The sequence below is a fragment of the Cryptomeria japonica genome, chromosome 6 (genome assembly GCF_030272615.1).
Source record: "Cryptomeria japonica chromosome 6, Sugi_1.0, whole genome shotgun sequence".
In the NCBI taxonomy this organism is placed as follows: domain Eukaryota; kingdom Viridiplantae; phylum Streptophyta; class Pinopsida; order Cupressales; family Cupressaceae; genus Cryptomeria; species Cryptomeria japonica.
Window position 1 is genome coordinate 250,399 of NC_081410.1, and position 23,241 is coordinate 273,639.

Here is a 23,241-nt window from a genome sequence, read left to right on the forward strand (position 1 = left end):
AAACCAATTTCACATGCCAATGAGGAGAATAATATTGGAATGTGATGCCATTTTGTCTCAAAAATGCAGGAGACACCTATCAAAAGGCAATGACTACCATCTTCCATGACATGATGCATACACTAATGAAAGACTATGTGGATGATTTACTAGCTAACTTATTAACAAGAGATTGTCACCTCGCAGTATTGGACAAAATCTTCACTAGACTAGAACAATATAATGTTTGCCTCAATCCTGAGAAGTGTGTCTTTGGAGTGACCTTCAAAAAGATCCTAAGATACATTGTCTCAAACAAAGGAATTAGGTTGACCTTGCAAAAGCAAAGGCAATCATGGAGATGCCACCTCCTAAAAACATCAGCCAGTTGAGAACATTACTAGGGAGGCTACAATCAATCCGTTGGTTCATTTCACAATTGGTCAATAACTGTCATCCCTTCACACATTTGCTACATAAGAATGTCCACTTCAAATGGGAAGAGAATTTCTAGCAAGCATTCCAACAGCTTAAGGACAACCTGACGACACCGCCATTACTAACATCACCATCTCCAGACATTCCCTTGTTATTATACATAGTAGCTACGGCCACAGCCTTAGGGGTATTACTAGCACAACATACTGTCGAAGGAAAAGAATGTGCAATCTACTACATCTCCATGTTAGTAGTAGGGTCTAAACTCAATTATACACCTATTGAACGAGCTTGTCTCGCAGTAATTTTGGCAGCAACCAAACTGAGGCACTACTTGTTGACGCATAAGATACAACTCATCACAAAGATAGATCCACTCATATTTACTCAGTAAAGCAGTACTCATAGGCCACTTGGCAAGATGGGTTATGATCCTCAGTGAGTTCGACATAAATTGTGTGGACTGTAAAGCAATCAAAGGGCAAGTCATTATGAAATGGACTTTTTAACCAAGTGAAGGTGTGTTGTCTCTCTTGTTATTGGCTTGAATGTTACTGAATCTACTCGATGAAATAGCTCTGGATCTTTTTATGGGATGGTTTATGGCTCTCAACCCAGAAGAGATGCTACTAGCTTTGTAATTGGCTTTTAGTCAATTTATGGAATTCAATCTGCATCTGCATCTAAATCGACCAATTTATGGAACTTTAACTCAATCTGCAAATGGATTTACTTTTGGAATTTGATCAAAATCAACAACTGTTAGAGAGCTAGAAGCATGTTGTAACCTAGCGATTTATTTACGACATAAAAGGGGCAACAAAACTGAATCTGGAACCAGACATACTTGTCAATTTTAGAAGAAAAACTAGATGCACCTTTTTAGGGCATGGAGCATTTCAATGTGTCAGCAATATGTTACTACTTATCAAGTTGCCATTAGTTTTATATCCAAAGTCATTCTATATACTCTAGTCGGTTACTACTACAGAAATATTTAGTCGGTTATAGAAGAAAGTAGTCATAGAGCCCAGTATGCACCGAGCTGTCTATTGAGTATCATTCCATGTCTATCGAGCAGCAAAGATGATACACCGAGTTGATATACACCAAGTGAAACGTGTTACCAGATTCATTGAACCTGGACACACATATGAAAACGTGTTACAAGATTGAGGAACATAGAACCATTATCACATTGGAAATTGCACTTAAATATTGCATATGATTTTGAGGTCATCTAACCAATGAAATATTTTGCATGGTTATTCATTCGAGAAATCATGTTTGTAAGATCGAAGCAATGAATTAGATCATCGACATAAGAGATCTATTTATACAGCATGGATTAAAGATAAAAGTGAGAGACATGGATATACATAAGTGTATGAAGCAAGACATGTGTGATGCATGAGAAAACACTAAGTGTTATGACTATTATAGAGACACAGAGGTCACCGAGAAGGATTTCAGAGAACAGTCAAAGAACATAGTAAACAGAAGGGTTTACCAAGTTACTTTATGGGTTACCGAGGTATGCTATAGGCAAGGTAATCTTATTTGGAGCACATAGAATCTGCTATAACATTCTAGATGTAAAGTTGCAGATATTTGTAAAGATTTTGTTGAAAATTTTGAAGTTGTAAGAGACACCTTTAACAGGGTAAAAGACTCTAATCAAGTCTATAAATTGTAAAGCCTCTAACCAGGTGCAACATTTAGACTAAGTGTTGTAAAATCCTTTAGCAAGGTAGATCTAATAGATCTTGATACTCCTAACAGGGTAAGCTATCAGAAATAGCTAAACATGTAGCTCTAACCGAGCAACCTTTGCAATTGCATTCGTGAAGTTGTGGGTGCCATCCCCACCGCAGTTTTTCTCTCTAACCAAGAGTTTCTGCGTAACCAAAATATATGTGTTATGGAGTGAATCATGTATGATTATTATTTATTTGTTTTAACTTTATGTTATGTTACAACAATTTTTGGTTTATGCATAATAGTAAAGATATTGTTAATAAAAGGATTTGAAGTACCGATTCACCCCTCCCCTCTCAGTACATTAGCTTTCCATATTGGGCCTAACAATTGGTATCAGAGCTTGAATCTTGGAAAAGGGTTTAACTGCCTAAAGAGAAAGATCTTATCAATGGAAGGCTATAAACAATCTCGGAGGATTGTGTATCTGCAAGAAGAGTTGGATCATGCTAATCAAGTGATTGCAAACATGCAAAGGCAAATGCAAAAATCTCTAAAAGTGAGAAGAAGATTATTTGATGATTTGCAGGACTCTCAAGAGTTAGTGGAACAAATTGAGACATCATCTGAGAACAGTATAGCTGAAGAGACTGAAGAAATGATTGGAGTATTGAAAGAAAAGAACAAAGCACTGGCTAATCAACTAAAAGCAATGAAAAGAGAACATGAACATTTCAGCACACAGATGACTGAAAATCTTGATGCATTGAGGACAACCAAGGATAAAGTAAGAGATCTAGAAACAGAGAAACAACAACTTGAAGCCTTAGTATCTGATAAGAATGATGAAATCACAAGGTTGACTGGAATTCAACAAAACCTGTCAGATCAACTAGGTTATGCACATCATGAAGCAATCTGAAAGATGATGAGAATCAAGCATTGAAACTTGAAGTATCAAGGTTGACCAATGAACTTGAAACAGAGAAGAAATCCAAAGAAACATTGAAGAAGAGTTATGAAGCATCAAAGATGTTGGATGAGCAACTGAATACAAGATGACCCAACAAAGATGTAGGACTCGGTTACAAAGGAAAAGACTCTACCGAGAAGGGAATCCATACTACCGAGAGAGGAGAATCATCAAAGCAAGCTGGAATCAAGAAGAACATCAAAAGAAAGAAGTCTATTTGCAACTGTTTATGGTGAAAATGGATAACAATAATAACAAAATTGAAAGGTTAAATGAATTCAACCACCAAACCCTAGCCTAACAACAACAAAGATCCACCATAACATATGAAGATTACCTAAGACAATGCAAATCAAATGAAATCACAAAGATTATACCATTACATGTCCAATAGGGTTTTGATCTCCATTCTTCCTATCTCCATTGATCTTTCTTGATATATTTTCTCTCAGATTTTATGTGCACAAGAGCTCAACAAAGAACAGAATGTGGTTGCAAGTAGGATCGTAGTGTAGTCAAGTGCATAAAATGATTAGCTAGGTTGATTAGGGTTTGATAATGAAGGAAGCATCTCCTTATATAGAAGACACAAATATGAAATGGAGGGATAAGATTGAGAGGTGTAAAAGGAGGTCGGCTATGATTAGAGGGTAGGTAGAAGAAATAATAAAATAATGAAAGAGGTAGGTAGTGTAGGAATTAAGAGATGAATGACATGTGTCATGGGTAGAAAAAGGCTAATGAATTAATTGAATAAATAAAGATTTATTTAATTAATAGAAGAAATGAGATCAATTAAATAAATAAATATTTATTTAATTTAGGAAAAGGATAATTTAAATAAATAAATGTATTTATTTAAATGAGAAATAAGGCTAGAAGAGGATAAATGAATTAATTAAATAAATAAAGATTTATTTAATTAATAGAAGAATTAGGCTTAGATAATTAAATAAATAAAATATTTATTTAATTAGACATGACAATTTTGGGTGTCTACATTTTGCCCCTCTTTGAGACAATGCGGCTTGTTGCGTTGTTTCAAAGAAGATAATATGAACTGATACAGAGTTGCCCAAAGATGGGAATGATATGCCCCCTCGAGAGATTGGATGAAAATGTCTGAAAAGATTGCAGACAATCTTTCGATAAGAAAGACGGGATAGAATGGACTGACCGGATAAAGTGACAGAGTCATGGGATAAAGAAGACTGACTCGGGAAACGAGGGCTAAGGTGAGGGTAGGCTATAAGATAGACCACGGGCAAAAGACATCCTCATTGTCATCCACACATCCACGAGAGCAGAGTGTAGAGTGAAAATAGAGCAGTAGCAATCAGTAGCGATGACAATGGCTCACTGATTCGATCGCGTTCGCTGATTTCAGAGGCCAGCAGAGGCAGGAGAGCCAGTAAGTACCACAAAACCTCCTTGTACTTTGATGCATTTATTGTTGTCATTAATGCATGGTAGATAGGGAAATAAATGCGCTTTAGGTTAGGGTCCAAAAATGTCAAAAAATGTCTAAGCGCGTCTGCGTTGGTGCTAGGCGCGTCTATGTCCGCTAGGCACGTCTGGGTTTGTACCAAGTGTGTCTGTGTTTGGAAATGCGTCTGCGTCGAATGCGGCTGCGTCTGTGCAGTGTAGGGGTGTCTGTGCCAAGAAGGCACGTCTGTGTCTCCCAGGCGCATCTGTGCAGAACATAGACACGTTTGTGTCTTCCAAGTGCATCTGTGCAGTCTTTAACCGCGTTTGTGTCAGGAAAGCACGTTTATGTCCAAAAAAAAAAATGTGAATTTGTGTGTTCTAGGCCAAATCGACTGTTTTGTGAGGAACATACGCTTTCGATTAGATAAGTTGCTAAGAGGATACACTCGAGCAGGTCCTCTAGGGAAGACTAGAATTGATCGAGGCACTTTGTGATGAACAGTGAGTACCAAGATATAGTACTTTGTGATGAATAGGGAGTACTGAAATATGAGCAGCACTTTGTGATGAACAATGAGTGCAAATGTGAGGAGCACTTTGTGATGAACAGGGAGTGCAAAACATGTAGTACTTTATGATGAACAGGGAGTACCACTAGGATAGAAGCAACACTTTGTGATGAACAGTGAGTGTCACTGGGATAGATAGCAACACTTTGTGATGAACAGGGAGTGTCACTAGGATAGAATGCCATATGCATTTAGATAAAAAGTAGCATTTTGTGATGAACATTGAATGCCACGATGACTAACATGATTGATTTTCTTGACTGCAGGAGTATTTGCCTATGTTGGAGTCACGGGAGAGATTCCCGTCGACGCAGAGTTTGCGACCTGAGCTGACCTTCGAGGACCGAGCGGCTATTAAGGCTATGGATCTGAGACATATTCTGTATGTGCCTGAGTTTCGAGCGAACATAAGACTGCTGACTGCACTAGCAGAGAGGTGGCACTCTGCGACTTGCACTTTTCATTTGTCGATGGGGGAGATGACAGTCACCTTGGAGGATGTATACAGGATTCTGCAGATACCGATCGATGGGGAGCTAATTCTGTACGATCGAGATGGAGACAGGGATGCCCCTAGACTAGTGTTCTAGGATCCGAGACTGGAGATGAGGGTGGGACATGTGGCATGGGATACCATGACATGGACAGGATTAGCACTACCAACAGTGTTGGCAGGAGTTATCAGTGGGTTCCTCTGTCCGGATAGGGCGACACGAGGGGTGGTTGCAGGGGACATAAGGGCCAGGAGAGATGATCTTGGGGTGGGTCCTTCTAGGGCTCAGACTCTGTCGAGGCCAGCCAGCTCTGAGGAAGGGAATTCATCATAGCCGTAGAGGGCTCCCTATGTATCAGTATTGTACCATTTTGTATGATGATGTAGACACCTGCGGGTGATTGTAGTCATATGATTTTGACATCATTGTATCATGACACTTTATATATACATATGAGATGATTCATCTTTGCGGTAGCTATATGCATGCATACCTATGTGATGTATGTTTCTATGTGATGCTTATGATATGGATGCAAATATGTATATGATGCAATGCAATATATTTTTTTGTTCTTTTATGTTTTATATGTGTATGCATGATGCAAATGTGAATGTATGTAATGCAGATGAATATGATAATGCAAATGTAAATTGTGCTAACAGGTGTTGTGTGCAGTATGTGATGCAGTTGTGATATCTATATGTATGTATGAAATGCTTATATGTGGTAATGCAGGTGCAACTACATGAAATGCAAATATTTTTGGTGTGTCATATACTCAATCATGTGATAGCAGGCTACATGGACTCAAGAAGGACGATGGAAGTCAATCAAGAAAGGGGGATGAAAGATAGAAGATATGAACATGGAAGAGATTCTTGTGCATTATCATCATTGAGCTTTATTATGGCAAGTAGGTTATGAAAATTGAGGCATATGTTCGACCCAGAAAGTCATTGTACCTGTTTGCATGGAGATAAGACAGTTACAAACAAGGAATGCCCCAGTTCACACTAGACTCACAGTGTCCTCATATCTTTGGACAAGTCATAGCATTACTAAAAGACAATCCACAGACAGCAAATACAAATAGGTGATGATACCCCATCCTCACCTTTCTAGTCAAAGACATCCTGGAGATAGAATCTCTAGTTAGAGACATCCCAGAAAAGCTAAAAGACATGTCACCTAAAGATAAAATCAAAAGAAAACCAAGACTCGACACCAACATCCACTGTAGTCCTCAAGTTTAGTGTCTCTTGTCACTTGTATAAGTCTTATTTGATTGTGGTCACAATGTTTACTTTCACAGAAAGGATAGATAGCATGAAACCATATGTTGTCTAAGTTTGTGGAAAGATTTGATTTTGTTGAAGCTCATTGTTGCTGTTGTCTCATCTGAAACTGACTGAATCCATGAAACTGATATTTTATTGCGAAGAAGATGAGACCTTATTGCGGACTGGCGATGAAAATGTTGCTTTATTGTGGATTGTGCACGAATAGATTGAAGGAAGCTGGAAGAAACTGTACTCCTCGAAACATGTGATGTTCTTAGTTCCACACCCATCACTAGACATAGGATTTGCCGTAGCCACAGATAGGATTTGATTTATTATGGATGGAAAGGGAGGTTTATTATGAATGGCTAACCAATCTTGGGTAGATCAATAACAAGCCATGATGGGAATGGGTAAGTTTGTCATGAATGAATAGGTTGTGAGTGTGTGCAAAGTGAAGGGATGAAAGTGAATCCTGAAGGAGGGAGGAGCAATGTCTCTACGCATGGCGCTGGTGACCTAGTTTTCACCATGGTACTTGCCCAGGGCGCCACTGAAGTGGTTTTCACCATTGGACGAAATTTTTTTCTTTACTTTTTTCGATTTTTCAATGTTTTTTGTGTCACAAGGTGCCTGTTTGCCAGGTTTTCACCAAGTAACGATTTTTTTATATTTTTATAATTTTTTTGTATTTTTGAAATTTTTGAATTTTTTTGTATTTTTAAATTAGGATACTCTGAAGAGCTATGTGTAGAACCTGCGAAGGTGCATGCTGTTGATAGGATCCTCCAAAGGTTCACCTTCTGTAATTGAGAGGTGATATGCCCCAGATCCATAAGCTGCTATAATGATGTAAGGACCAAGCCAATTTGGTTCGAACTTGCCCTTCTTCTCTCTGTCTTGCTAATTTTTGGGATTTTCTCTGAGAACCAAATCACCTACCTCAAATGTGCGAGGCTTGACTTTGTGATTGTAACTGCATTGTTCCTTGAGTGAATGATGTGTAGCTTGAGTGACTGTCTTCCTTGATAAAGGAACTGAGATAGAATTACTAGTGTGTGGACTACGTAGGCCCATATGCGTGTCACCTAAAGAAGTTTGGGAATCTCTGACAACAAAGTCCCTTGAGGAAGCTCCATTAAAGGTCCATGATGTATCACTAGAAGGGAAAGGATGTGCGGAACAAGTGGATGAGTAATGAAGGCTTGTGACTGTGAAAAGAAGTGAAAGTAGGATAGCATGATGGAGACTTAGGATCAAAAAGTATGCTTTTTGACTTGAAATTTTAGAACTTTTGCCCCCAGTTATTTTGATATTAGGGGAGATCAACTCTTGCTCTTTTTACTTCATAGGATTTTTATCCTTGACTTTCATTTTTGTGGAGTCTAGTAGCTTTTGATTTTGATTTGGACTAAAAGACTTTTCTTTATTATTGACTTTTAGATTTTTCTTTTCAAAGCTTGATTCTTGATCCCCAATTAGTAAGGGCTTTTGTAATTCTTGTTGATCCAAGTCTGGGAGTGGAGTGGAAATGGAATGAGTGGATGATATGGTAAAGCTATGTGAGTTCTCAAGAGGACTAGCGATGCACTTAATAGATTCTTCGCTGGAACCACTCTTGGGACTATTGATATCAAGAGATGCTTGCACCACTAGAGGAGATTTGCATTCCGACTTAGTAGCCACAACCCTAGGTGGTTCACACCCAATTCCTTGCAAATTGTTTATAGATTGTTCTTGTTGAATAAATGTCTTAGGAGATAGTAGGAGTTGATCGACATGAAAGATATACTCACCACATCCCATGTCTCTAAACTTGAACTTTTCTTTGATCTCTGCTTGTTTTGATGTAGAAGCTTTTAAGGATTCTGAATCAACATATGCTGATGAAGGAATAGCTTCTCGATTGACTGGTATTGTTATTTCTGATCTAGGTCGCAGATTGTTGCAATATATGAATGGATTTGGGTCAGCTTTGACGGTCACTTCAACTCTATTGTGAGGAAACTTGATACATTGATGATATGTAGACGGGACTGCTCTCATCTCATGAATCCATGGACGTCCCAAGAGTATGTTGTATGTGAGATCAAGGTTAAGGACTTGACAAACCACATCCTTTATAACTAGCCCAACTTTGAGAGGTAAGGTGACTGTACCCTTGGATGAACGCTCTTCATCATCATATGCTTTGATGGTAATTTTGTTTGTAGAATTCACAGCTTTATCAGAATATCCCAATTGTTTAATTGTGCTCAATGTACAAATGTTTAGACCAGCTCCTCCATCTATTAGGACTCGCTTTATTTGATGTTTGTGTATGAAGGCTTCAACATGTAGTGGTGCATTATGTGGCTGACTTACAGAGGCGTCATCGGCTTCTGTGAATGTAAGGGAATGTGGAACAGATAGGTATCCCACCATGGCTTGAAACTGGTCCATGTTCAGATCAGTAGGAATGGTGGTGTCTCTCAAGATTTTGTCAAGAATATCTTTATGAGCAGGGGATATGCGTAAAAGCTCAAGTATGGAGATGAGTGCGAGTGTCTTCCCTAACTGTTCTACAAGGTCATACTCAGGTTTGGTTGATGAAGAAGCGGTGTTTTTAGTTGAAGCACCTGGCAAAGTAATTTTACCTCGACGGGTTGTAACATGACATTCAGAAGTAGGTTCGGAAGAAGATCCAACACCTTTTAGGACAATCTTGGGTCTCTGAGTAGGATTCTCAGGGTTTTTGTCCTTGATGATAATAGTAGAGACATAATTATCCATCGAGATGTGATTGATGGTTGAATCATAGTTGTAAGGTGCTCTAGTATAGTTGGTTTGATCATCTGTGCCTTTAGCTTTTCCCTTGTCATGCTTTGGGAATGGCTCCTTAAACATCTCATGTTCTTGATTGGATGAGTGTCCCTCAATCTCAATGTCACCTCTATCAATGAGATCTTGTACGATGTTCTTCAGTCGATGACAATTTCGTGTCTTATGACCCTTGCTCTTATGAAATTCACAATACTCATCATCATTCCACCAATTTGGTTTAACCTTTGGTTCTTATGGAGGAAAATCTGGAATTGTGATTACCTTGTTTGCCACTAACTTTTTGAAGACTGACTCAAGTGGTTCTCCCTATGGAGTGTACTTCCTTCGTGATCTAGAAGTTGTTTGAGTATTCACTTGATTGTTTGTAGAACTTGATCCCGAAAAGATGAATTTGGGTCGCACTGTATTGGCATCAACAACACCATCATTGACTGTGTTCTTGTTTTTATTCCAAAATCTTGGCTTGTCTTTTCCTTTAAAGTCATCTTTGTTCTCGTTAAATATCTTAATGACTCCTTGCTCAATTAGGACCTTTTCTATTGCTAAGCCTTTTTCAATAACGTCCCTGAAGGTGGACAAACAAGCTTTCCTTAGATCATAGCCAATGGCTTTGTTAACTTTTTGTATGAACATCTCTACCATTTGTTTTTGTGAAATTTCACAAGAGCATCTGCTAACTAGATTCCTCCATCTTTGTAAAAATGATGCAAAAGACTCTCCCTCTTTTTGCTTGGTGTTGCATAAAGTAGTGATTGATATGTCTGTCTCTATATTGTAGGAGAAACGTTGAATAAATGCCTCTACTAAGTCACCCCATGACTTAATACTAGGTGGGAGTTGGGAGAACCATTCCATAGCTTGATCACCTAAGCTTTGTGGGAATAATCTCATCAAATATGTCTCTTCTGAAGCTACTTCAATGCAAGTTGTGAAAAACTGCCTTATGTGTGCCTTAGGATCCCCTTTTCCTCTATACTTATCAAATTTAGGCGTCACAAAGTGTGTAGGAAATGGAGGCATTGGAATGCTCTTGTCGAATGGATAAGGACATATGTCTCTCATTGTGTATGTTGGCTTCGGTGTATTTATGTCCTCCATTTTCTTTTGTAAGTCCCTGATTTGTTGCTCCAAATTGCTCTTAGGTGGAGATCAACTTCTTGGACCATACCCCATGCTTGAGGCACCAATTGGAGGAGAAACATGTTGCATATATGGATGATATTGATCATACACATGTTCATATGGAGGAGGTCTATAGTGATGCTGCATATATGGACCACTTGGTATAGATTCATGTTGAGGAACGAAATATCTATTTTGTCCATGTATACCATACTCTACAGGCATGTCATGTTCTAATGTGTTGCCCCCAAATTTGACATGGGGTTTCCTTGTGTACAAATTTTGAGCATGCCTTTGAATATCCAATTGCTTTGGTGGTTGATCCTTAGCATTTGTATGTGATTGAGCATATTTTTCTGCATAAGACTTCCATAATGGTCTGCGAAGGTGAGTATCATATGCTTGACCATGTGTATGTGGGACCACTGGTTTTTGAAACAAAGATGATTGTGATTCAGGCACAAGATGTGGTCCTCTATTTCCTCCACTATTAGGCCTCCTTTGATCCATGTTGGAGTGAGTTTGTTGCAAAGGTTGATTTTCCATTATTTGAGACATGTCAAAATCATGAGGTATCTTGGCTCCACTTTGTGCCATCATTTGTAAGAAGTATTGTCTATCTCTCCTCATTATTTCCTCAATCAGGCGATTGAAGTGGGGGTCCATAATGGATTCTTCCACATCTGTTGAATGTACTGAAAAGTTGTCTATATTGTCATTTTGTGTATCATTGTTGTTTGTAGTGTTCATGTTCTCAACATTTGGAATGTTTCTATAGGCATCCACGTCAGGTAATGTAGTATGATCAGTATTGAAAAAGACATCATTGTCATACTCATAAGAACTCATGTTTGCGGACTCTTGAGCCTCTTTAGTTTCTCTCCTAGATTTTTGAAGACGAGTTTCAACCATGAACTAGGTATTGACCAAGATGTGTGAGACTAGATGAAAATGGAAAAAGTATGGAAGACCAAGAGTTGGATGGAGTGTAAATGAATCTAAGGTGTACTTGCAATGTCCAAAGTGTAAGACCAAGTATGTATGTAGTAGAGTAGGTGTGACTTCCAAAGAGAAGATAGTTTCACTTGATTAGGTAAGTTGACCTTGACTCTAAGTAAGACCAAATGAGACCCAAAGGTGATAGACCTTGATGAGGGACCACTTAGCAAAGTGTTGTTATATGTAGTGTGTTGACAAAGTATGATGAGGACAAGCAAGTGACCTTTTGACTCAAGTTTAGACAATTGTGAATGTAAAGCAAGATGTGAAGCAATGATGGACTGTGTGAGACCCAAAGACAAGTTGAATTCTAGATGAAAACCTAGAGAAACAACCTAGGAAGCTCAAGAATTCTGAAACTGATTGCTCTTATTTGCTGGACTGTAAAATTTTTCCAATTTGTGAAGTTGTTGGTTGTGACCAAATCTGAATGTTTGACTGTTTTTCATGACAAGAGGACACAATGTTGATGAGGACTCAATGTTTGCAAGTGTTTAGACTGACAATGACTCCAAGAAAAGTGTGTTGTTTGATGTAAATTTATTTTGCATACACTTGAAGACACAAAAGACACAATGTTTTGTTGTTTGGTCTTGAATGTTTGAATGTTTAAAATAAGTCAAGCACAATTCTTATGGCTGGCCAAGACAATAGTTGTTGATCTCACATGGGGTTTTACCCCCGAGGCTATGCTATTCAGAGCGGATACTTAGATTCTTGACTTCACTGGCTCCACTCTCGGCACTCACTTCTCAGGTCAGCCAAGCATCAGTCCCCACAAAAACTCCCAGTGGCGAACTTTGTATCTCTACTAAGAACTGTATGTGTGTGGGCCGCTACTAGAGGTCCGACCTCCTGCCCCAACAACTAGAAGGATTTGGGCTTCTAAAACAAAAAGGTGCTAGTAAGGGCATCCGCTCGTGTGGCCATACATGCGGCACTTTCAGCTCTGTAAATACAAAGGCTCCCAGCCGGTAGGGGTTACGCCCTACAACTGATCAAATAAATTTGAACAAACGGGTTTATGGGAAGACATAGTGTCGGTATGAACTAATCAGCACACGTTATTCATAGTTTTCACCATAAATACAGTTATTTATAGTGGTTTGGAAGAAGATGACTTTTCTTTTGCTACCACTTGGGTCGTTCTCTTCTCACTAGTAGTCCTAATGACCACACGGGAAGACAGGCCCTCTAAAGATTAAACAAAAGGAGCCTATTGCTCAAGACACAAAAGACAATGATTCAATTTTAGTGCACCAATTGAAGTGTTTGCTAGTCTATGAAAATAAGGCACATAATAAAAATCCAAAAACCCTTGCCAAGGACCTGCAACAAAGATTTATTAGTAGTTTGGATTGTTTCAAATGATCACCCCTTCCTGCAAGCACACAAGTTAGGTAAATTTTAGATCCAAAAGACTTTGCGAAATAGGGGCCTTCAACAATGCATTTTGTTGACCAATTCAAATATCTAATTCATCATAAAAAAAGACCACCTGTAAAATTTCAAGAGATTTCCATAAATGTAAGAAAATCCAAAAAATTTGCTAATTTGCTCCAAAAATTAATTTTTTATGAAAAATCATATAAAATGCAAAATCGATCCAAAAAATTTGAAATTTTTACTGGAGAGTCCTGATGGTCTTCCAAACCTAGATAAAAAAATTTCTACAACAAATCCAAGTAGTTTGTGAGATATGAGTAAAATAATGCAAAACCCTAATTTTCAAAGATCTGATTTTCAAGGAATGATTTTGCATCAAATTTAAAATCACAAAGAATATATCCTATGTATAATTTTGAGAGATTTCAAAAAATGTAAGAAAATCCAAAAAATTCGCTAATTTTCTCTCAAAATTAATTTTTTATGAAAAATCATAAAAAAATCATATAAATTGAACAATTGATCCAAAAAATCTGAAATTTTTATTGAATCCTTCTAATACTTTTCTTGACTTGTAAAAAAAATTTGATGCCAAAATTTGAAGCCGTTTGTGATCATTGTGAGATCTGATCAAAATAAGGAAAAACCCTAATTTTTTAAGATTTGATTTTTAGGGAAATATTTTGCATCAAAATTAAAATCACAAAAAACAGATCCTGTGTATAATTATGAGAGATTTCCAAAAATGTAAGAAAATCTAAACAATTCTCTCATTTGCTCTCAAAATTATTTTTTTATGAAAAATCATAAAAAAATCATAGAAAATGAAATTGTGCTCCAAAAAATCTGAATTTTGTATTAAGAGCTCCTGATACTTTCTTCAACCTGCAAACAAAATTTGGTGCAAAATTTCGTAGCCGTTTGTGAGATATGATCAAATCTCTCCAAGATCTTGATTTTTGGTCCAAAACCCTAGCTGCACAAGGTTATTCTCCAAATTGTTTTACAAAACAACAATATAGGGTTAGAAAAATCTACAAAAAACACAGATCTAACAAAAATCCATGTCCCTCGAGGCATGCCAAAATGTTTATGGTGAAAATGGATAACAATAATAACTAAATTGAAAGGCTAAATGAATTCAACCACCAAACCCTAGCCTAACAACAACAAAGATCCACCATAACATATGAAGATTACCTAAGACAATGCAAATCAAATGAAATCACAAAGATTATACCATTACATGTCCAATAGGGTTTTGATCTCCATTCTTCCTATCTCCATTGATCTTGCTTGATATATTTGCTCTCAGATTTTATGTGCACGAGAGCTCAACAAAGAACAGAATGTGGTTGCAAGTAGGATCGTAGTGTAGTCAAGTGCATAAAATGATTAGCTAGGTTGATTAGGGTTTGATAATGAAGGAAGCATCTCCTTATATAGAAGACACGAATATGAAATGGAGGGATAAGATTGAGAGGTGTAAAAGGAGGTCGGCTATGATTAGAGGGTAGGTAGAAGAAATAATAAAATAATGAAAGAGGTAGGTAGTGTAGGAATTAAGAGATGAATGACATGTGTCATGGGTAGAAAAAGGCTAATGAATTAATTGAATAAATAAAGATTTATTTAATTAATAGAAGAAATGAGATCAATTAAATAAATAAATATTTATTTAATTTAGGAAAAGGATAATTTAAATAAATAAATGTATTTATTTAAATGAGAAATAAGGCTAGAAGAGGATAAATGAATTAATTAAATAAATAAAGATTTATTTAATTAATAGAAGAATTAGGCTTAGATAATTAAATAAATAAAATATTTATTTAATTAGACATAACAATTTTGGATGTCTACAGTAACTACTGTAGAAATCAAGGTCATACTACCAACATGTGCCAAATCATAAAAGGTAAGCAACCGAATGTCACTAAGTCTAATAATTATTGTCACAATTGCAATAAATATGGTCACACATTTAACCAATGTAGGACAAAGTATGTTAACAATTATAAGAAGGAAAAATTCAAAGGGTTTTGTAAAAACTACAATAGATATAGACATAGTACCGAGAAGTGTTGGTATAAGCAAAAGAACTATATGTGGTATGCACACCAAGCAAATACTGGAAGCTACCGAACCCACAGAGATCTTAACAGATAATATGTTGCAGTACCATGGGATTACAATACAAGGATATGGTGTGAATGTTGTGGAAGATATGGACATATAAGTGCCAACTGCTTTATAAGGTTTGGGATGAACAACCGAAGATCATGAAGAAATCCTGGTATGACATGTTTTCATTGTCACAAAGTTGGACACTTGGCTGGAGATTGCAGAGATCAACCTAGAAAAGACACTGAGGAAATAAAAGAAAAATTAAAGATGATTTGGAAAAAGAAAGAAATTGTGTCAAATGAAGAAAGCACCTTACCTACCGAGTTAGGTGCTCCTATTCCAAATTAATCGATACAGGTATGAAGGGATTGCATTTTGTCAAGATTAAATCTTAACAGTTCCTATTTTATTATGTACTTAATTCAAAATCTGCATAGTTAAGATGTAGAAGTAAGTTTGAAATTCTATCAAAGTCTTTTGGAGCACTATACAGGAAACCTGTCAAGTGGTGAATACAGGAAGCCTGTCAAGTCGATAAATGAAGGAAGTTTGGTTACTCGGTTAAAGCACAAAAAAAGGAAAGAAATTTTAGTGGAACCAAGTGCATTTAATGTTTTTTACCTAACTTGCACGAAGCCTGATAAGGTATATTGTGTACTTAAAGCTTTTACGTGGTCATTTTTCACTCACCAAGTTTTCGAGAGAGCAGAGCAAAGCAAACCAAAGGCGATCAAACCTCCTACAAAGCAAAATTCAAGGTATTTACATCAATTTCAATGCATTGTTAAGCTGGTTTACCGATCTTATCAAGTTGTTATTATCTGCTAAGTGTGAAGCGTCTGCCGTTTGAAAATCCTCAAACCCTAAGGATCTTTTGTTAGTTTTTATTTGAAATCTACAAATGGCACCTAAGATCCAAGATCCCATTGTTGTTAAGAATGTTGAAAAGCCCTCAGTAAAATACTCTTTAACTCCCAAAGTTGCATCTGAACCAGATGACAAAACCGCATTTTCACTCATCCTAGATAGAGTGTTATTAGTCGAGGATGTGAGATTCTTCACCAAATGTCGTGTTGAATAACTTGGTCACGTTGAAATCAAAGACACATATGATGAATTGTGCACCGATGGTAAAATGGATAGCAAGTATGAGCACATTAAGATCAAGGGATTAATTGAAGCCCTAACCTGTCCCCATGTGTTCAAACCCCAGTGGGTCAAGTTTGTTCTGAGCAGAGTTCATGGTGACTTCATGTGGCTAGAAGAGCAACCGTTTAAGATTACCAAGGAAATCATTCATTTGATCACCAGTTACCCTATTTATGATCATGCCCAAGCTCATAAAATGATATCACAGAAGGAATTGATCGGTTTAACCGGAGTAGAATCAGATTGTAGAGGACTAAAATTGAACAATGTCATTGATGCAGAACTAAAATTTGCCATTAGAGTGATTGGTTACTGTTTCTTCCAATCGGCAAGGGAAAACAGTGTACCCTGTGCAACAGTAGACTTAGTATATAAAATTGTGAAGAAAGGCATGAAAATTGATCTATGTGAGGTGTTGCTGAAAAACCTATTTGAGAATCTGAACACCATCAGGAAGCCGAAGAAGAACAACTCGGCTAATACACTAAAGTTTGGATCACTACTTGTATGCATATTTTTCTATTTTGAAAAATTCTTTCCAATAGTAGGTAAAGTTGTTTGGGAGCTACACCGACCAATCACCCATCAAATCAATGACTACATAAAACGTCTAGGTGATAATTTTACTGCTATTATGGTTGATTACTTCAGTAAGTTTCAAGAGAAAATGCATAACAGGTACCGAATTCCACCCAAGCTAGTGGAAAAATACAAAGATGACATATGTTTTGAAGTGGACACTGATTACTGTTATGCGAATGTTGTGGAACCAAGAACTCAATCTTTGCCACCTATCGGTTACGAGATTGATTTTGACATCACACAACAACAAATTGATGCATTTCTTACATTACCAAGGCATGCTACCGAGCTGAGGTATGGAACCTATGAAGAAGTGAAAGAAAAAGCAAAAATGAGCATTGTAGTACCCAAAGCTACAAGAAAGGCAACAAAGATGATAAAGGCATTATCAGATAAATTCAAAGAAGATTCTTCCTCCACACCTGTCAAAGGCACTATAGCCATTACCAAAGAGGAATTTGAAGCCCAAGAGGCAGCTGTAACACTGAGCACTGAATTGCCTAAGGGAAAAGTGTTGAAAGAAAGAAACAGGATACATCAAAGGCCTCACCAACTGCTCTAGCAAAGCGACCTAACACAAGAGCATATGCAGCTTCACCAAGTAAGAAAACAAAGAGTGTTATTGTTCCCAAGGTAACAAAAACTTACAAGAAATCTACTCAGAGACTCATTTTGGCAAAAGAGTCTAGTGACACCGAATCTGAGGATGCAAACAAATTTCTGATTGTTAAGAGTACAAAGGACAATGTACATAGTGTTGAAAATTTTTGTGCAAATCTAAAGCAATATGGTGGAATTGGAGGATTCAGATATGTTAAGTATGAAACCAGATCTGATAATGAAAAGAGACAAATTGAAGAAGCTATCATCTGCACACTTCTAAAATTTCGATTGGTCCCATTAGAAGTCTCTAATTCTCTTCCAAAAGAATTATATTTGCATATTGATAATAGGTGGAAATATGCAATGGACTCAGAGAAACAGATCAGAGAAAGAAGTCTGGTACATCTCTTTCCAGACATGTCGGTAGTTGAAATAAAAGAACATATGACAACCTACCACACAAAGTTCCTCGTCAAACAAAAAGCCTTGAAACCGATGAATGGCCTGTATATTGAAATGGAAAATGAGACAAAAGAAAAGTGGCAGGAAATCTTTCGACTCAAGGATGCTGGTGAGAAAGCTGAAGTTGAAATAGTTGATGTCACCGAGCAAGACCCTGCTGACATTATTTAAATAGATGAAGATATCATGGATACAGAGGCACCTGAACAGGAAATGATAGAAGGCAATGCATATGCAAAACTTGTATCCAGTGAATCAGTTTTGGAACAAGTTCAACCTTATCCACCGGTCAATCAACCTGTCTCAACCGAAGCCCCTCAGGATACAGATCAAGGCATTGAAGGTCACAAGTCTACAACAGGAGAAGGTACTACTCAAGAATAGACCTCTCAAGCACCTTCTAAAACTGAAAATGTTGCAACTAAGACACCAAGTGCCGAGACACCAAAGGACACTACAGAGGCTAAAGAAACCGACCAAAGTGTTGCCTCTACTGAGCAACCTACCGAGGGTCATCAAGCCTCACAAGCCATTGTATTGGTTCAACCGGCCAAATCTAAGGAAAGGAAGATGAAAAAGCATAGTTTCAAGATAGATATATCGAAACCAATAGTGTTGCCCAATGTAGAAATATCAAAATTAAAAGGGCAAGCACTCATTGAATTCGGTGAACTATGCAAAGCAAAGGTCGAACAGGAAAAACAAATGGCCATACAAAAGAAAAATAAAGTACTTTAGAAGGTAAAGACACTATTATCAGATATGCTACCTGAAGCTACAGTGACAACAGATGCAACCATCCATGTTCAACTGGATGAACTCCTAACAAAGATAGAGACATCTGACATCTGGAGTAGATGCATCGAAATATTTGAGCAAGCTAAAAGACAAGGAGCTCACTGCTAAAATGATAGAAGAGGTACAAAAAGCTATAGCTATTGGCAAAGTTAAACTTGTCAAATTTATTGCTGAGTTGTCCCCTCAACTCAAGCACATTCTCTTTTTATTTTAGAAACTCTGTACATTTTCTTTATTCATTAAAGACATCAAAAATAAAACTGAAGCAATTGAGAAAGAGATCACCGATCTCTCAAATAAGTTGACCCCAGAGCCCAATTCAGTTCAGAATTTTTATACAAAGTTACAACAGCTCATGGCTCAACAATTGGACCTAAGAAATGAAGAACACAAGATAAGGATGGACATAATGACACTTCAGACATTATTCCTTCCTCATCTTTCCTTCGTCCAAGAACAGATCAACCGAGCCACATACCTATCTACTACACAAGAGGGAAGTACTTTAGATGGCTTAATATCATTATTGGTTGATATTCAAGTGCAAAATTCTTTAATGGGCAGTGTAAAGGATGCCCTCTCTGTCGCTCTCACTGAAGCAAGGACAAAGTACAAATCCATTTTTGACCAGTTGCCACCACTGAATGGTAAATAAATTTTGATGTTTGTCAAAAAGGGGAAGTGATATAGTATTCAAAGCATCAAAGTATAGTATCAAAAAAAAGCAGTGTAGTATACAGGGGGAGTATACCGAGCAGAGTGAGCAGAGTATCCAAGAGTAGTGAACCGAGCAGTGAATAGAACAGTAAGCAAAGAACAAGAGTTTTGTACAATATATTGATAAGGGGAGTATATCTGGATATACTATTTCATCAACTAATGTATATACTGTCAGTGTAGTCAAATTTTGTAAAGTATATAGATTATTGAGTTATGACTTTGAAAGTAGTTTTGTCAAACATCTCAACTAATGTCAAAAGGGGAGATTGTTACTACTTATCAAGTTGCCATTAGTTTTATATCCAAAGTCATTCTATATACTCTAGTCGGTTACTACTACCGAAATATTCAGTCGGTATGCACAGAACAATCGGTTATAGAAGAAAGTAGTCATAGAGCCCAGTATGCACCGAGCTGTCTACCGAGTATCATTCCATGTCTACTGAGCAACAAACATGATACATCGAGTTGATATACACCGAGTGAAATGTGTTACCATATTCATTGAACTTGGACACACATATGAAAATGTGTTACAAGATCGAGGAACATAGAACCGTTATCACATTGAAAATTGCACTTAAAGATTGTGTATGATTTTGAGGTCATCTAACCAATGAAATTTTTTGCATGGTTATTCATTTGAGAAATCATGTTTGTAAGATCGAAGCAATGAATCAGATCACCGACATAAGAGATCTATTTATACAACATGGATTAAAGATAAAAGTGAGAGACATGGATATACATAAGTGTATGAAGCAAGACATGTGCGATGCATGAGAAAACACTAAGTGTTATGACTGTTGCAGAGACACGGAGGTCACCGAGAAGGATTTCAGAGAACAGTCAAAGAACAGAGTAAACAAAAGGGTTTACCGAGTTACTTTATGGGTTATCGAGGTATGCTATAGGCAAGGTAATCTTATTTTGAGCACATAGAATTTGCTATAACATTCCAGATGTAAAGTTGCAGATATTTGTAAAGATTTTATTGAAAATTTTGAAGTTGTAAGAGAAACCTTTAACAGGGTAAAAGACTCTAATCAAGTCTATAAATTGTAAAGCCTCTAACCAGGTGCAACATTTAGATTAAGTGTTGTAAAATCCTTTAGCAAGGTAGATCTAATAGATCTTGATACTCCTAACAGGGTAAGCTATCAAAAATAGCTAAACATGTAGCTCTAACCGAGCAACCTTTATTATTGCAGTAGTGAAGTTGTGGGTGCAATCCCCACCGCAGTTTTTCTCTCTAACCAAGAGTTTCTGCGTATCCAAAATATATGTGTTATGGAGTGAATCATGTATGATTGTTATTTATTTGTTTTAACTTTATGTTATGTTACAGCAGTTTTGGGTTTATGCATAACAGTAAAGATATTGTTAATAAAAGGATTTGAAGTATTGATTCACCCCTCCCCTCTCAGTACATTAGCTTTCCATATTGGGCCTAACACAATAAGTAGTAATGGGCATTTTACTAAATAAACTACTACCTCTGCCTATTCCTCTGCTTCTGGTTCTTCGACTGGATAATTTGCTACTCGATCTCAATCTTGGTTTTGAAATACGGGTGAATCTACTGCATCTGTGCAGGGTGGTGGTTCTTCACCAGATACTTAAATTGTCAGGATTATAACAAGCTATGCAAGGATGAGATTCGTTGCTGAAGCTATCTTTGTCTATATTTTTAAATAGGCGATGCTTATGCTAGGTCAACCTAATCTGGATATGGACCTGCTTGATCTCTATCTTGACCTATACCAGACTTTGGATAAATAGATTATGGAAAAGGCTATGTGCCTACCTATGTCCCTACTTCCTTTGCCACTGGTAGTGAAAACTTCTAGCTATGGTGATAAAATTTATACCTTTCCCATTGCTTAAAGGGCCTTTGCTCCTACCCCAGTGACTTGTACTTATTTAACTTATAATGGGGCATCGACTAGCTTTGGATCTACAGACTCTGGAACTAGGGATGCAACTACTAAATCTGCTTGATCACTAATTGGTTTTGCATTTGCATAAAAGTGATCGATCGGGGATAGATACAAAGGACTATATCAAGGTGTGATATCACCCCGTAGAGGATATGGAATAAAACACTAATTACATCCGCAGATGGCAGGAGCTATAGTAGATTTGCTACTGGAGAGTTTGTTGGGGAATCTTTTCCTACCCTTAGAATAGTAGGGCTATGGGGTGGATTGAATATATAGGTTTTGGAATTCAAATTGACAAGGATGTTGGTCCTGAATCAACTGCAATTAGAGCCTCTCTTATTGTTACCTTTGCCTTCACTACAGGGTCTTCTCGGTCTGAACCTAGTGGATCTATAACTATCCCTTAGAATTATCCTGCCTTTTCCTCTGCAGGCAATCAATGGGTGGATCAGCTTAAACTAGATCCCCTTATATATAGTAGGGCAACTAGAACTAAAATTGGCTCTACAACTAAAGAATCTGTACCTAGAATTGGATCTGCCACCCCTATCCCTATATCTGGCAAGGGTTGTTGACTCATCTAAAGGAATTCCGGTTCTGGCACAGGATCTCGAACCAGGGACTCTGCATCTCACTTTCGAACTGCAACATCCAGACCTTAATTTGGGTCAACAATGATAAATATTGCCCTACTATCTCATAGGGTATCTCGATTTGCACCTAGATGATATGCAATGAATGGATTTTGACAAGCATCTTCCTTTAGTGAGGGGGTTCCCGTTTGTGGTTCTAAGTCATCAAGGTAAATTGAATTGACTGGGGTAGGAAGGGGTGTTGCTTCCACTAGCGTTGGATACCTAATGAATGAAACTTAATATGCATATGCATTTGGATCCTAATAGTATAGAACTAAAAGTACTATTGATGGTGGCGAAACTCTTACTAGCTTTGGCTTTGCCCCTACACCTGAAGGATATGAAATTGGCACAGCTCGCATTGAGGGTAGGTCTTGATCTCGATTTGGTGAAACCCCTTCTTCTATTTAAAATGATGGTGGTGAATCAACTGACTATGTTGCAATAGATCGTGCCTTTGCTGGGAGAGAAGAGAGACGTCAAACCCTCCATTTGGTCTATTCAATTTGAGGTCATTAAAGGTTAAGTCTAGTGACTAATTCATAAAGGGAAGATATTGAGTAAGCAGATCATAGGAATGGAAGAGTAGTAATCGGTAGCATGTGTATCACCCGCCTATGCTATCGCTCAGGAAAGAAGATATCAAAGTGGACAAAGCCCCTACTATTTTAAGGGCAAGTAGGCATGCCCTAAGCTCTAGGTTATCCAGTAAGTTTAGGTAGTGAGGTAGGTTAGCCAGTAAGCTTAGTCGTGTCCTGTGTTTCTTTCATTAGGTAAGCTAGCCACCGTCGTGTCTTAGGTAGTTTAGATGGGAGACTAGCCTCTGTGAGGAGGTGTGGATGGGAACCAACCTATGTATATAGGTTGGGAGGTGTAGATGGCAACTCGTCTAGGTTAGTCGGTTCAGTCATAACACCAACCAACTTAATAGGTGAGGGTTAATGCATGTTCTCGTGGTTAGTTGGTTTAGTTGTCCCCTTAGCTAGTGATGACCTAACCCATAAAATACGCCATTTGCAAGTGGTGCTAG